We start from the raw sequence: 10348 nt of genomic DNA on the forward strand, positions 1-10348 counted from the left end.
AGGTCTTTCCCAGCCTGAGCAGTTCTATGATTTTATGACTAAAAATAAAAATTTTAAAAAGTAAATAAATAAATTCCCAGGGACAGCTTACCTTTTCGGATACAGAGGGATAAAGACATCCTCCTCTACAGACTGCTTCATCCTCAGGACAACCGTGTTAATCAAATCCTGCCAAAAAAAGAAAAAAGGAAAAATATTAACACATCCTCACAAGAAAAGGATCTCACCTTCCACTTACAACAATTTTAGGCAGTTATTTTGTTCATGTGGAAAAGCAAAACGCTAACTCAGCTGAATGTAGGTGCCACTGTATATAATAGACACTAAGATCACAACTGCATTAAAGACCTGTGAGCAAGTCTCAGCTTAAACCATTTTTTTTTTTAATAAAATCCTCTTGGATAATGAGATTAACGTATTTTCCAGCTATGAAGTTCTATTAAAAAGAAACACAACAAAACACCACAGCTACTATACAAACAGAATCTTATCTAAAGCTTCTTCCTGAAGTCAAGTGTGGCGACTGCATAAACGTTTGTTATTACTTCTTTTCATACTAAGGGCCTAAACATCAACTTAGTTTCACCTACTTTATGCTGGATAAACTCCCAGATTTGCATGAGAATAAAACCAGAACTGGGCTAAGTGTATGTTACAGTGAATATTTACAGTGAATGCATACACTGCATCAAGAACTTCCTTCCCCATTACCACAACAGCCTTTACCTGTTTTGCCTGACTGCATTCCCTTCTGGACAGGACTTGTTTTTCAAACACGTTATCGCAAAGCTGTGTAAGGTTCTCAGTCTGTGAAGTCGATAAAGGATCCCACACATTCTTGGCAAATGCTGAAAAATAGGAATTATTTCATTCATGATATCCAAGTGGCTATCTGCTCTAGTTTCAAGGAAGCAAACATTCAAAAAGCTAAACCTTTCATTTGCAGTAACCTTAACAAGTAATTGTAACTATCAACATAATTTTACATTACCACTTATTTAAGGTTTGATTACCTAGCTGCAGTGAACGTCCTCAAGACAACCTTAATATACCTGTAATTTTTGGCAGGATAGTTTTTTCAATCACTCTAGGCAAAACTTCTTCATCAGGATCATCATCTCTTTTTGATTCAGACGACTTTTTGGCATCGCTGAATCCTTCTACAGCTCTGAACCAGGGCATCTCTTTCAGGTCTGTAGAATTCTGCTGAAAGATCATTCCCATTCGTTGTTCAGCTGTCAGGATTGAGAGAAAAAGCTCCATGCAAAAATATATCTAATGATACCAAAAGATTCTCATTTAACAGTTTTACATGGATTCTAATCACAGAATGGACCAAAGCAGCAAGCTAAAACTGAATGTAAAGCTAGATTTCAGAGGGTAGGGTTGTCAAAATGTCAGCAAACAGCTCCACATTAATAAAGATGCAAGTGATTCATATGCAAGCAACCTGACAAGAGGAAAAGATGTCCTCCTTCTAGTTAACAACACTTATCTCAAGCTCTGGAATGCCTCTATAACCCACGGCAAAGCTCCTGTACAGAAGTCTTCCCTGCAAGCAGCATGCCCCTGTCCTGTCATACTTTGAGATGCCAGAAATGGCCACAGGTCTTGCCAGTTAACAAAGATGAGTACATCAGAGTAGACAAGTTTGCAAAGACAGTACAGACCAGAAACGTAGCGGAGCACCGCCTACCCAGAAGCCCAGAGGATATCAGAACACACGAACACACACACACATTTTTCACAAAAATAAAGTCTGGTGATGCACCTACCTCAAGGGGACTCCAATTTATTAACTGAACTCTGACTAATGGATTTAAAAGCTTAGGCAGGCAAAAACCGGTGTAAGCATCGCAGTATGGGTCGGGAAACTTCTCTTTCCGCTCCTGGAATTTCAACAGGATTTTTCTGATGTCACAAACATCTGCACGGACATCTTCAAAGATTTTCTTACTCTCCTCTAAAACGTTATCTATGGATAATATTCAATAGGAATGAGAAGAAACAATCACAGAATTTATTGAGGCATAAGCTGAACAGTTCATGCACCTACAGAACAGAAGAAATATCTTTATGATAGCAGCATTTGTGCTTCATCTTTCACACCTCTTACACTGAAATGGGTTTTAAAACCAGCACTCTGGCAAAGCCTTTTTCAGGAAAAAAAAACAGATACAGAAGACCACAAAAAGACTTCTGCGGTTTTGAACAACTGCACAGATTGAAATACCCATTACATTTCATATTTTGTATGTCTCTTAAAAGCTCAGACAGGAAAATCCTCCTTCTGTTATTCAGCAAATACGCATCGTGCCTCTCCCAGCTCCTCGTGACCTGCTCACTAAGGCAGTTCAAATCTCAATTTGAAATACATTCCAACTTTGGACAAAAAACTGATTAAACTAAAGAAGCCTACAATCTTACCTATTCTTCCTGAGGCATTGGTCACAATTGTTTAAATGCATTAATTCTATGCTGTAGAAAATAAACGATATACCATTCAAAAGGAGTATTTCTTCACTCTCCCTTGAAAATCCTTCTCAACATGGGAGGAATTTTGCTCTCATATCCTGACCAACCTTTGCTCTTCTGGAATTCAGTCACCTCTGTCAGAGCCAGTTCTTCATCACTCGGCATGCCTTCGTGGTGACCAGCTGTTTGTGAACGCTCTCTCAGCTGCCGCCTGCAAGTCCTGCATTCTGTAATGAACTCAGGTGAGTTATTCACCATGTACATACGTAAAAGAAAGCTCAGTGATATACTAAGAACACCCGGTGAGAGCAATAGCCTAAGGAAACACAGTGAGGAAGCAGAAGTAAGCATGCAACCCTAGAGACACAGACTGTAACAGTAAGGTACTTTGTGAGCTGCCAAAGGACATTAAAAGCATCTCTAACGACCTTCACTTCACCACATTCATACTAGGAACTCCCCCCACCTGAAACACCAAACATCTAACATGGTACTCCATACTATCCCTGCCAGAGGTAGTCTGTAAGAAACTACTGCGCTCTCAACAGTCCATCATCTCAGTTCTATGTAGCTTATGCAACAACTTGCATGGAAACTGTGACTGCATCCAAGTCTCACTGGGGCTAAAAAACGTTAGTCCTGGCACCACATACCGTAAAAGCATGCAAAAATCAACAAGAAAATTATATTTATACGTATTATTTGCATAGCATACCTCTTGTATGTAATTATTGACATTACTTAACGTTAAAGGTTAACAGTTTGCTTCAAGCAAAGTTTTATTACATCGTTTTTCAACCAGTAAAACTCTTAAGTCCTTACCTGTGCCTAAACAGTGATGAGTCAAGGCACCAATGCAACTGGAACGGTTTCAGAGCTCCCAGTAACTTAAGGTCAGCAGCAGACCCCGACGTTCAAAATGTAGCACCTGGCCTACGCTGATAACAGAGGGTAGGTTAGATGTTCTGATGCACCTATGAACATTCAGATTCCAATCAGCAGGAATAAAACCCTCCATTAACAAATGGATGGTTTCCATGTACCTTGAGCTTTGGAAAGGAAAGGCATTTTTGCATGTGTGTGTATCATCTCGCTTAGTAACTGCAAGGATTTACCTTCACCCCTGTGTAAGTGACAGGAAGCAGATACACACTTACTACAGTTAGATGTAATTATACGTACCTTCGATGCTCACACGTTTTCAGAAGCTTCATCTTTTCATCACTCTCCAATCCATCATTACTTGGTTTGCCATTCCCAGCTACCAGAAGACAGGAACAAGACAAAGAGGTGAATGCAGAACACTGATTCTGCTTCTGCTCTTCATTTGGAGACTAACCAAAGTAAGTAAAACCTCCTGATGAAAAATTCAGTGTCCAGTGTAAAGCACAGTCATTTGGTCATGCTATATTCACTATTCTACCACGGAGAAGTGATACTACGCGTCCTACTTCGGTAAGGATTTCAACTAGGACATCTAGTACAAAATGCCCACTGACAAAATGGAGGGAGAAAACATTACACATGAAAATAAAATATAATCCAAGAATTAACTGCGTGTTTCTACTTAAAGAAGAGATTTCAGTAAGAAAGTAACTGGTAACTTCATACTAACTTGTCAGATGCTGCATATAAGTAGATTCCGTTTCCAGCTCATCTTGCCTTCGCTTCAGTACCGACATGGCTCGTTGCTGAATAAGTGCACGTACAGCAGATTCTAGCTTAGTTATGTATTAAACAAACATAAACAAAGTGTTTATGTCCTTAAAACAAAGCACAAAATCCTTGCTAATAGCAGCACCTGCACTGCAGCAAAGAAGAACTGCAAGACTTACCCATACCAACATTTACAGAAGCACTGTGTGTGGACAAGATTCATGCTTTGGAAAACACCAAATGTCACTGACGTAGTGGTAGTTCTGAAGGTACCCCCACTGACATGTTACCCATATTCCTCTACAGAACACGCTCCTAAAGAGCATAATATGGCAAGTGTAGCGACGTTACACTGAACAGATTCTACCCAAGTTGATGTGGGTAGGAATACAGCATACATCAGTGCGTCCCACTTAATTTATACCAACTGAATTTAAGCTGCAGGCACAGAAGCATATCAGCACTTACCTTGTGCTCATTGCCCAACACAAACAATCTGAATCGTCTCCTCACTAACCTTATAACCCAAAAACTTATGCTTACAGCTCTCATTAGTTATTAAATGAAATACCCCTGAACAGTTTACATTTATTACAATTCTGCTTTTTAATTTTCTTATAAAAAAACCTAACAAAATCACCTTTGGTATCTCATACGATTGCTCAGTTTGAGAAAGACTTTAACAGAACCCAGAGGCAGACTTTAATTTAACTTCCTTCCCTGAAGGGGGGAGCAGATTTCAATGAAAACAATTCAATTAAGATGAGCACTGAGAGGTGATGGGGATGGCTATCTCGGTAGCTGCAGATGCCTGACCCCACCTGTCCTTCTCACACACTCCCTGGGAAGTTCCCATCTCCACCCAGGACATCTCAGCTGCCCACTGCCTTGTCTGAACAGGCTGAAGAGCCACGACAAAAGGACTGACAGCCCCACCTGCCCTGAGTCGCTCACCTTCCCGCTCCTCCTCCTCGCTCCCGAAGCTCAGCGCCGCCCCGCTTCCCCGCACGGCTCCCCCGAGGGCAGCGGCCGCTCCGCGGCGGTTCGGGCCGCCTCACGGGACGAGGCGGTGCGGGTCAACGTCGATCCGCTCGGAGTCGTCGTTTCCGCGGTCTCTGGCGCCCCCGCGTGGCCGATCGGCGGAATGGCGGCCGCGTACGTTCGGTGCCGCCGTGGAAATAGATGAGGGGCAGCCTGGTTTAGAAGGAGGAGATGGCTGAGCCGGCGGTCCGAGAACCGGCAGCTCGCCCGCACGCGTAGCGCGTAGGAGCAACAGTTGCTGGTTTGGAGTCGTCGGGCGCATGCTCGCTGTGACCGGGAGGACTAATCACAATAGAGAGCGGCGGATGAGCTGCACAGAGCGGTTACGAAGCCACTTCCGCATTCCTACGCGCACGCGTTGTGCCGCCTGCAGGACTGAGCAGCGGACAGCGGCAGTTCCGCGCATTGGCCACGAGGTGGCGGCAGAGACCGCGGAAAGAACCTCGACGGGATCGAGGGCGTGCTAAGAGCTTTACAAAAAGAAAATAATAATAATAAAAAGCAAAAGATAAAAAAATTACTTTTTGCCAGCATCTGTTGCACTGTTCTGAAATATTCACATGCCAAAATGTAACTGCCCAGTACATTTAACGACAACAAAATTAAAGCACGTTGGCAGAAAGCAGAGCGCCATATTGGTGTTCACTCAGCCTCTGTCTTCTTCGTGCTTTCATGTATTTCACAGCTACCTAATGTAAATCACAGCTACCTCTGGAAGACAGCCCGAGAGCTGTGCAGGTCCATCAGGCTCAGCTGCAGCTTTCATCTGCCCTTCTCTGGCCCTCCTGCAGCTGGAGAGAGAGCACAGGAGGGCACGTGGGATGCAGACCCTCCCCAGTCAGCCGCAGCAGTCGCTCCTGCCAGCACTCCCTTTCCCCCACGTCTTTCCCATTGGACAGTCTGGAGCCCTGTGTGGCAGAGGAGGAGAGAGCTGCAGGCAGAAGGAAAACGGGCTGCTGGGATTCCTCCATCCCACTGCCAGGTGTCTTCTCTGGCATTTTGGGGGTGGGAAGGGAGTTGTGGGAGCACCCGTGGGGCTCCGGGCAGGAGGGAAGGAAGCAAAGATGCAGCTGCAGGCAGCGGGCTCTGGGCTGGAGCAGTGCAGCCAGGCACAAACAATGGACAACGTACACACACAGATAAACACCCAGCACAGAATCTGGCACTCTACAGGTCCTCCCAGAGCTTGTTACTGCTTTTTAGGCTGCCCTACAGGTATTCTGTCCTATCCCCTTCATTCCCCTGTGTCTTGCCCCCTTCCTTCACCCCGTGCCTTCCCCATTCCTTTTCCAGGCTTTCCCTTTCCTTTCCCCGCTTCCTTCCCCACAGCCTTCCCCCTGCAACAGCCCCATGTTCTGCTGCTGTTCTCAGCTGACAATCCTTACACCACACTTTTCAAACACATCGGATCAGACTGCATACTGGCACTGATTTTAAAACAACACACACCAACAAATACATACAGTATTATGCGTGGATAACAAACTCCTACCTGCTTGAAGACCAATAGCAGCTCCTCATCCTGCAGTAACTCCTGCACACGGCCAGGTCTCCCGTGCAGGGATTTGGCATCTGCAGTGGCTTCGCAACATTGGATTTGAGTCTTTGACTTCCACCTCAATCTGCTCGACAGCAAACTGCCAGAAAGGAGGAAGAAGGAACGTGCCAGCAGTGGATGCGATCGGCAGAGCCAGCAGGGCATCCCCTGCTTCAAAGGGCACTCTGCCTTTCATCCCCACCGTGGGGCAGCCACTCTCCTGCTTTGCCTCTCCCCAGGGCCTGCAGGGTTTGTTCCATTGCATGCTGTACCCGCATGGCCAGCACGTGCTACGGAGCCCAAGTGGAACACCTGCTTGCAGAACAAGTCTTCGCAAGAACAAGACCTACAACCCAGATGAGCTCCCTCTACGAAACAAAACACTTGTGGCTACAGCCACAACTACAAGCTGTCTCAAAACTGTCAGGATACTTTGTTCCATCCCAGGATCCTTCTTCACTTGCAGGCCTTTAGGTCACCATCGCAGTCAAGATTAAAATTTAGGCTACATCCCAAGCCACTCAGGCCTCCCGCTGCCATTCGCTTCTATGCTCGAGGGCCCCAGAAAAAGGCCCTGGGCCTTCACAAGTGAAGCAATGCAACCTGACAGGACGGCTCTCTTGCGGAGTAGGCAGTGCTTCAGGATTTGATATTCACAAAGGAACTGCAACACCTGAGCAACACAGAGGAAGGTAGCAGGAATAAAAGGGCAAAGCAAGGCAAAACCTCGGGGAAAGAAAGGGAAAGGTGAGAGGAAAATGACACACAGCTTGGAAGGTGCCCTAAAGAGCCATAACAAAGTCTGGCAGCACTGGCACGCTGTGCAATGGGAAAGATTTGTATATGTACATGGTCCTTACCTGTTCAGGACACCAGTCACCTAAGTTGGGTTCTGGGGAATTATGGGACATGCAGCTTTCCAATTCCTGAGCAGCATATGGACAAGCAAGGAGAAGGAAATAAAGGATGGCAGAGCACCATCAACACAGACAGTGCATGTCCATGCAGACTCACAAACCCACAGCTTCCTGGGTTGTTTCTGCTTTTGTAGCATTTGCGTGCTGCAGATGAGGAAAACGCTCTGCTGTTTGAGTCTTCTTCTGCAAGAGCCACCCAAAGGTAAATGGCAGCTAACCTGCAGACCGAGCACTACTGCCTGGCGTTGGTCAGGGGGAGCTCCTCCTGCCGCTGCTGGATGGTGATGCTGACAGGGCTGGAGATGCTCTGCAGGGCCAGCTCGTAGCTGGGAGCCAGGAATGGACACGGCGGGAGAGAGGAGAGAGCTGGCGGGGACCAGCCGAGGCATCCAGGAGCATCCAAAAGCCCTCACTCAAAAGCATCACAAAGCCACAGCCATAGCACGGAAGCTGGGCATGATCATCAGCAGCATCCCGGATGCTGGAGATTCTTTGCTACCATACACTACGGGAGCACAGCTCTCGCTGCAGGCATCCCACAGCCAGACAAAATGGGAACAAACCCGCAGCTCTGCTGCACGCACAGCCCACAGCCATAGCCTTGCAACATGAGCTGCCTTGCTGTTGCTTGCATCCATCCCAATCCCTGGGAATGAAGACTCAGAAGGCAGTCAAGGCGTTGATCCAGCACCAGCGTGCTTTTATTCATTAACAGCCAGGAGGGCCTTTTGGTGAGAGGTCCGGTGTACAGATGGGACTCATCCTCTCTGGTGAAGGAGAGAGGGGCTCAGAGCTCGTGCTGCTGCCCGGTGCCTGGGACTGGAGCTCTGATTCTACGTCCCCCTCCACCAGGCTCGGCTCCTCCTGGCTGACGCTGACCTGCTCCTGCATGGAGCTGCTGCTGTCGGGGCACTCGGGCTGTGCTTGGGCTGGGCTGCACTGCAATGGTGCCCCGTCACAGTCCAGCTCGGTGACCGTTGTTTCTGGCAGGCTCAGGTCAGCGTCTTCTGCACCGCCGGGAGAGATGAGGGCTTCCACTTGGATCAAGCACCTTCATTCCATCACTGATGTTATATGGCAGGCTGTCATCCGAGCTGCAGCGATTCTTGCTTCCTAAGCAGCTCTCCATACATGGACGCACACAGTGAACCATCGCTATACGCTCTGGCTCTTCTGCGTGGACGAGGGCTCGGTTCACCTAGGAAGGAGTAGATACACAGGCAAACAGTTAGTGGCAAACTTGCACAAGCTGAATGATGAGAGTGGTTCTTGAGATTTGCTTCTGCAGTGGCAGCAGGACAAAGCCAACAGGACAATAGCAACAGGAGGAGCACTGTCTCGAAAGGAACTGTTGCGCTTTTGTTGTTTGTCTTTCTCTTTTGTGTGGACTCCAAGCATGAATTCGATGGCGCTGACAAGCAGGGTTTTGACAGCTGGATGTGCACCCTTACCTGCCAGGACCACCACCTCTGTTTCCGAGGGCTCCCTGGCATCGTGCTGCAGTTGGCGTTTGCCCACAGAGGATGGTTTTCTGGGCCTGAAGCAGGAACACCAACTGCATGCTGGGGATTCCTTCACCCTGCTGGGTGGACTTGGTCTGGAGGGAGAAAAGAGGGAGCGGCGTGAGTCGTGCATGGTGCAGGGTGAGGGAAGAGCTGCCCTGAGCTCTTGCCAACACTTGCTTGTTCCTAGCACTGCCTGGTTCCTGCTGAAACACAACTTAGAAGCTCGCTCTGATTCACACGGTTGAGGTTCCATTCCTAGAGCTCAGCCCTGGAGTCTTGCTGGCTACATTCCCCTCAGCCATGTCAACCCAGATGCAGAGCATGCCTGTTAGTTGAACCTCAGAGTCCAAAGGGAGGGGACATTCAGTACACCACCACACGCACCATTGGCATCACGTACTTTCTGCAAGTTTTTGCTCTTGCAATAGTGGAGAAAAACCCACAAAAGCCCACCCAACCAAGTCTGATAGGAAGCTGCTGGAAAAGAAAGTCCTCTTTACCTTTCAGACTGGAAAGTCAATGATTGTGTGGAATTTCCCCCGCGCAGCTGCGGGGCCTTCTTCCACTTGCATGTCCCTGCTCTCTGTCACAGCGGCAGAGCTGCTGTGGCCTCCCCTCTGTGCCTGTGCCTCCTCCAGGGTGAGCAGCTTGGTGGCAGGAGAAGACACCCTGCACAGACTTGGGCCCTGATGGAGAACTGCGCCCTGGAAGGGAAGACCACAGCTAAGAGGGAGGATCAGAAAGCAGCAGCACAGCCATCACAGTTCTGGGGGAGGTGCCGCACATCTCTCAGCCTTGCTTATCCGAACCACTGGAAAAAGAGGAGGTCAAAACCCTTTCATCAAGCTTCACCTGCACGCAAAACATCACCATGACAGGGACGGTTTTCTCATGCTCAACTTTGGGCTTGGACATTCTCCGCATCCAGCCACAGAGGATGCCATATTCTCATCTATGCCCACAAGTCTGCAGGCCCCAAGATAGCAAAAGCGTATTTCAGCGATCCTGGAGAAGGCCTGCATTTGATCAAGGTGTCTCATCAAGACAAAGCTCATGCAGGAAGACGCTCACCTGCTCCATCTCCGATGCCTGATGTGGAGCTGGAGCAGAAGAGGACGTCGGTGTGGTTGATCAGAAATTCCACCACATCCGACTGCCTCTGCAGTTCCACGCAGGCAGCTCTTCCGCTGGCGCAGGCAGCCTCGTTCTGCTGGGAT

At 47.8% G+C, this 10348-nt stretch overlaps 1 long non-coding RNA gene across 1 annotated transcript; it reads right to left on the bottom strand.

Moving 5' to 3' along the window:
• Positions 1-1181: 1181 nt before the first annotated feature.
• On the bottom strand, positions 1182-2643 carry LOC121108442. The gene is made up of 3 exons (XR_005842954.1): positions 2583-2643; positions 1776-1975; positions 1182-1235 (listed from the first exon to the last, which is right to left on the bottom strand). It is a non-coding gene; the product is annotated as an uncharacterized LOC121108442 (long non-coding RNA).
• Positions 2644-10348: the final 7705 nt, after the last annotated feature.

The sequence above is a fragment of the Gallus gallus genome, chromosome Z, assembly GCF_016699485.2.
Source record: "Gallus gallus isolate bGalGal1 chromosome Z, bGalGal1.mat.broiler.GRCg7b, whole genome shotgun sequence".
Taxonomy (NCBI): domain Eukaryota; kingdom Metazoa; phylum Chordata; class Aves; order Galliformes; family Phasianidae; genus Gallus; species Gallus gallus.